Source organism: Cupressus sempervirens, chromosome 5, assembly GCF_028749045.1.
Source record: "Cupressus sempervirens isolate cs-2001-9-10 chromosome 5, ASM2874904v1, whole genome shotgun sequence".
In the NCBI taxonomy this organism is placed as follows: Eukaryota; Viridiplantae; Streptophyta; class Pinopsida; order Cupressales; family Cupressaceae; genus Cupressus; species Cupressus sempervirens.
In genome coordinates this window covers 615,755,443-615,762,757 of record NC_143122.1, presented here as the reverse complement: position 1 = coordinate 615,762,757, position 7,315 = coordinate 615,755,443, and positions in this window count along the sequence as shown.

Below are 7,315 nucleotides of genomic sequence, written 5' to 3'. Positions count from 1 at the left end.
TATTTAGATAAAGCTCTAGAAATTTGGTTGTAAGAATTAATTATATAAATATTCTAAAATTGTATGTAAAAATATGTATTTTAATGTAATCCAATCTAAATATTCAAAATGTCTCTTTAGTAAATATGATTGATCTTTAATGCTTTATAATTATAAAATTGAGTGTAGTTAAATGATCTCAAATCTAATATAAAAGTTTGAAAAAGTATGTATTAAGTCAATTTAAAACTAGTCCAAAATTAAAAAATTAATCTAACATTTATGAGATTAATTTAAAAATTCACGATTACATTACAATGTTTTCTACAATAGACAAGCTAAAATAAGGTTTCAATTCAATTCTATTGGTTTAAAAAAAAATTGCATGTGAACAAACTAATCTTCAAACAAATCATCATCTAGCGATAGCCATTTCAATAAGACAATTGTTGCTATTCTATTAAAATATATAATAAGTGACACCAAACTATGGAGAAATAATTTTTGTGACTCAAGTGGAGAATGAATAATGAATAAATGAATGTATGCTGATGTGAGGACACTAAACAAAAGGGACTAGGAGAGATTCTGCTTTTTAAAATTAAGAAATTTAAAATCAAAATTAGGCGAGCTTATTTACTTTTTCTTGTGAAAAAAAGCATAGGATACCATGTGGTAAAATAAAATTGCATTTGATATGTTGATAAAAAATTTTAAAGAATATTCTAATTGTTTATAATATTGAATTAAAAAAGGGAAAATTATATTACAATTAATTTCTAAACTATTAGGGCAATTACATGCCACTGCATGGCACTTGTTAATTATTATTATTTATTAACTGTTGGGGGCTCACAATTTTTCATTAAGATTCTACAAAAGAGGAAATGGCACAAGATCTCAAATGTTAATAAAATGGATCACACATTCTTAAAATCTCACATCATGTAATGATAGATAGGAAGAGACATGCCTAGCTAACATTTTGATTTTTTTTCACAATTAAATTTTTGAGCTTTTTATAGGTGTTCATTAGAACATGGGCAATGATTGAATGTATTCCCCTAATAGAATATGATTAAAAGCACAACAAAAAACAAATATATTACTCAATCAAAACAAATTATCCTAAGTAAATAATTTTTAACATTATATAGTTTGAAATAACAAAAAAACTCAATAATTTTCCTATTTCAAAATTCCTACCTTTGGTCAAGCTAACCTCTCAATTACTATCTTTGAGAAGAAAAAAAACATAGACTAAATATATAAGCATAAAATAACTAGGCAAAATATATAACAAATCAATTGTAAAAAGAGTTGCTCCATAACTATTATGTTGTCAAACAATAGGATAATGGTTGTCACTTGTAATCACTTCCTTTTCCTAAAAAAATCTCTACATGCATAGCAAATCTCCCTTTTCATTGTATCTATAAAAATGTGAAACGAGAACTTTGAAGATTTAAATTAAATTTATAATTTACGAACTTAAAAGATATTTCGTATTTATTAACAAAGAAAATATATAATTTTAACCAACATAAAAAAAAAAAATTCACATAAAATTCTTAATGATTATATTAAACAATGAATTATTGAAACCAAGGAATGTGTTAAAAATGTTCTTTGAAAATCATGTTGTGAGCAATTACTGTCAAATACAAATAATAAAACTAATATATATATATATATATATATTTATTTATTTATTTATATTTATTTATTTATTTATTTATTTATGAGATCAAGTTGTAAGGAGTTGAAAAATAAAAGGGTATCATAGAAAAGTATTTCGGCAATTGCAGGAGTGTACATGATGTGTAGGGGGATGGTCATGCTCTATCAGAGTACATGGTAGAGTACATTTGCACTAATGGCAGGGCAGGGTATAGGCTAGGCATAGTGGCAAGGGTAAAAAAAATAGTTTACCCTTTAGTCGTTGTCAAGAGTTTGGGGGAAGGTGGGCAAGTACTTTCCTTGGGTAGAGCACCCACTCCTCAGGTGGATAGAGGGTCACCAACCCCAACATCTCTCTCAATATTAAATATCTAAAAAAATGCTGCCAATACTAAATTTCGATGGGTGCTTATGAAATGTGCATGACAAGGACCTGCTCATTTTATCATTTGTTATCTCTTTCCAACTCACCCATTATATTATTATTTTAGGTTATTATTATTATTTATGTAGTCCCTTTCATATTCTGATGGACATATGAAATGTATTGATGGTGACTTATTCTCAAAGAATAGTCACGGGATGCTTATGAATTATTTTCATCTACGTCATAATCTCTTATTTTATTTTATTTCTTTCTTACTAAGGGAGTATCATGGAATACTCTCTTGATATTTTATTGGTCTGTAATTGGAAATAGGTTTAATTTCCTCTCCCATACAAAATCCAAAGAGTTAAATATGCATGTCGAAGCTTATTTTCTCATGGTAACTTATGCTATGTAATCTATTTTATTTATCTTCTCTACTCAATTATGATGTTATTTTAACATTCTAATATGTCTATCTATATTAATAGATCTTGTTAGTATCAATTTGAACAATAAAATTAACACATGAAAAGAATTCTCTTGTATCATGATTCAAAATGAGTATATTATAAACAATGCATGTTCATTCCTTCAGTGGTCAAAAGTAATGAGCTACCCTTTGAAAAGAATCTCTTGTACAAAAGAAATTAATAAAAACATATCTATTGTTTTGATTTATAAATCAACATGAGAATAAATTCCTCAATTAATTAATCACTACTTGGGCATCATAGAAATGACTATTCCTTTACATGAAAATTCTTTCTTTTATCTAATCTACAACTATGATATTGAAACAATATTTCTATTTCAATGAAAACTATATGCATAACATTGAATCTTGCAATGCACCTACCTATGTCCATACTCCAACTCCTTTATTCACTTCATGGATCCATACTTCATGACAATGTACATAAAATGAAGATCTCACTTTACAATACAATATACAAATGATAGAATAGAAGGGTCCAACTCTTACAATGCAATATACAATAACATGGAGAAGGATTTCATCCCTTCAAATACATCACAAAATTACACATCCCTTTCTTGCTACTATGCAATAATTCATTGCAACAACTCGAATAAGATGAAGAGAGATTCTCCAATACAAGTACAATGCACAATGACAAGTTTTCTCCTTCAAGCAACATCCACAAGATGATCTTTCTAAGCTTTTTCCAATTCTCCCTTGAGTAGAAAATCTGCAAATACATCACAACAAAACAAAAAGAGCCATGGGTACTCTACACCCAACCATAGTCCTCCAAAGAGACCACCCCCAAGCTAGAGAAACAAGGCTCAAACTGGGTACCACATACAACCCTGCAAATGCATATACATCATATTAAAACACTTGAACAATTTCATCTCGAGGATATTTCACAATGGTTCACCAATAAAACCATGAACATAGGGTGAAGGTGTACTTTTCAAATAAGAGACTTCCCATATCAAACAATATCTACAATAAACAAATTGCATGTCCTTTCAAGGCTTTCACAAAATAGAAAATTACATGCCCTTCTGGGGCTTTCACAATCATCCTCCAAATATACTACCATCAGTTATAGCTTCCTTCAAACCCATACTCCATAAACTTCATTTCCACACCATACTTACCTTATAACACCCAAAGCAAGATATGAATGACTATGGCATACAATGGAACCCATACTCCAAGGTTCTCAACTAAATTTTTAGGCCCAACTAACCCCTTCACCTAAGAGTTCTCTTCCCTTCCAAAAGGGTGAGTAAATCCTTCACACCCATAATAACACTCATGCACAAAATTATGAAAAAAAAAAATCAAGGAAAAAATGAGAATGCAAACTTCATTCTAATCACAATACAACACAACTTGATACAAGCTAATACCACACATTTTGCTTACAATGGAATTCTCCCTTCCTATATTCTCATGAATGCAATACCATGATTCAACTTCAAAATGGAAGAAAATAACTACATGGCAAGAAACATCAACTTTTAATCCTTTTGCAAAATGGTAATGAAAGGTTGCAAAAGAGTACTCTCCAAGCTCCCAAACCCTAAGAGTCTCTAAAGTTAGAGAGTGTGTAGAAAACCCACTAATTTCATCCCAAGTTCTCTAAAAGGGATCCCAAAACCCTCACTATCCAAAAATAGTCATAACATAAGATTCCTTTTCTTACACCATTGTCTCCTAAAATTTAGCCTTGACCAACTAAAAGTGTGTGCTGAAGAAGTCATGTGATACTCCAATTTCAAATTGCTTTGAAAGTGACTTGTTTGAAGGGTTCCCAAGGTCATCTAGGCCTACTAAAGGTTAAATTTAGACCCCCAACCTATACTACTATCATGTGATCACTTATTTTTCACCAAAATAACCCCCTAGGACCACTTTTTGATCCTTAAAAGTTAATAGGAAGTTGGAATTCGAATTTCCCTTGATGGAAACTTCTCCTAACACTCTACCATAAGGGGTTAACATGGGTATTGCACTAGGTTAGGTGACTTTTGTCCAAAACCCTAAATTACAAGTCATCATGGACAACTCAAGTGTCAAGTGACATAAAAATAACACATTACATTTATAGTAAGATGTCTCTAATTATATATGAATTAAACTATTTTACACAAATATAATTCATGTTTACAAAAAAAAACACATTACAACAAGGTTTGAATCCTTTCTTCCAATTCAACCTTGGCTATATCAGGTTCACATGGGCTTGAGCCTTGGTTCCCCATTAAATCCCATGGTCAAATTCCTGCAACTAAACTCAAGCATCAATAGTCCAAGATAATCATGTAAGCAATATGTAAATATGTGGAATAAAACATTATCACATTCAAGCATTAGGGTTTCATACCTCATCATTTCCAATTAATTTTCTTTTTTTTCTAATCATTTTCACATAAAATATTCAAAACATTATAATATCAAATTCCACTTATCAACATCAAACTTTACTTAACATGATCAAATTAATATTCTAAATAACTTCATAATCAATTTTATATCATATGAGGAAATACTGAATTGACAACTATGAGTCCCTAGGAAAGTGAATTAGGTCCTAGTGCATATCATAATCTATCCTTTAACTCTAATTTCCACTTAAACATTACAATTTCACATTACAAGCATTTCTACAATTCATTTTCTATCAAAGAAATTGCAGTAGATTAGAACATGAATGAAATCATTAAATACATCATTTAGGTCCTAATGTGCAGACATAAGTGTAGATCATCAAAATGAAGATATTAAAATAATATAACCCTATAATCTTAAAAGTGTATTAAAACACTGATTTAGAAATATCATAATGCAAATATGTCATATATGCTATGTCAAGTCGGGTGAGGCCTCACAGATCCAAACCTTAGATTTGCCATGCATCTGAAGATTAACACTATCTCTCACCAAGTCATTTACATGCTAACATATAGGGCTCATCCATATATGTTCTTATTGTCACCATTTTTCATCTTTTAGCACATCTTGACACCTTTGCAATCATCCACCACTCATAAATTTTTTTTAAACATTATCCTTACATTTTACCTATCAATGTCTGCAAAAGCGGCCCAGGCTTCCAACTTCAAAACCTATTACAATGTTGCACCTAGCCCTTATTTTTATTTGTGTATGTGTTTACATCTTCATTCCTACAAAATTTAAATCCCAACTAATGATAAAATAAACCATTAAATATAAAATTCCTTCAAAACATCACAACTTCATTGGTATCTGTTTATTTTAAATGAATGTCAAAGTGCACTTTTCAAAACTTCATCAAGTTGAACTTAGTATAAACACCATTGAGAAAGGGTTAATATCTATAAGGTAAAAAATTTAATATTCTCTTAATACATTCCCCAATACATTTTGAATCTCAAGGGCCTCTTGATGGATAAATAGGATAAATCCTCTTAGTCAACAAGGCTCAATCTCCCCTTTTAGAGTATCTTGTACATATGACCTCACTTTAAAATGATCTTTTTCTTCTAAAACCATGACTTTCCAGTGATTGTTATTACACTACCTCTAACGTAATGAGATACCAATTTCCATATGTACTCACAATTTTCATATCTTCCACTTAATAAACATTTTATTATAATAATGTATCTCATTAATTCACTGCAATATCTTGATGAGGAGAATCAAGTCACAAAGTGGTCTGACTAAAATAATTTAAACTCAAACACCTAAACATCAGAAAAAACTACTTTTAATAACCACCATGGATTAATTGGGATAAATTTTAATCATCAATTGACCATGCAAGACTATCTTTTCACTTCTTCTAGAAATTGTCAACCTTGTGTTTGGAGCCTCTAAAACTGGATTTTAAAACTAACCAAATTAAACAACTAGGCCCTGATACTTGGTAATTGTGTTATATGGTTCATAAACTCACATGCTTTAAATTTTCCCCTCATGATGATATCAGGGTCAAAATATACTAACTATCAAAGTTGCCTATTTCAAATTGTCTACAATCAATCATGTTAGAAAGCAATAAAATGCATAGGGTTTTGACTTTGAAAATAATTCAAATGATCACTTGGAAATTTGTAATCTAGGGCCTTGATTTTTTGTCACGTGGAGAGTATAATTTTTCATTTTAGTCTCATGATGAGTAATTAGGAAAATTTGGCAAGCGTGCAAAGTTAGCTACTTGAATTTGTAGAGCTAGACAACCTAGAAAAAAAAAAGATTTTTGCAAACGGAATGGACCTGGGAAAGTGTGCAAATAGATTCATGAAAACTTACAAATTGGCATATCAAAATTATAATCAGAGTGGAACATGGTGGTGAAATATATTTGGTTACAACTATCATGGTTTCAAATTTATAATATCAAAAATAAGCCTCCTGATCAATCTGCACATTTAGTTACTAGTAAAGCTTTAGAAATTGCATTTTGAATCATGTTTCCAAACTAGTCAAATGGATTTTTAATATTTTCAAATATGAAACATAAAAATTCTCTAACCCATAGAATGCAACAAAAAAGGAATCTCTTTATTAAGGTCAACTAGATCAAACTTAAGACTAGTCAAATAGGGCTTCTTGGAATTCTGAACAATGTGCATCAGCATAACAATAAACAACCAACTTTGAGGGATTCAAAACCTTGTCAAAACATATTTAAACAACTTGAAATTTTAAACATAGGTTCTTTGATATGTACACTAATCACTCTTAAACTGATGGTCATGACACTTTATCAGGTACACAACATTCAAATGTAAATTAGCTAGCCCTCCAAACTCTATTTGACACTG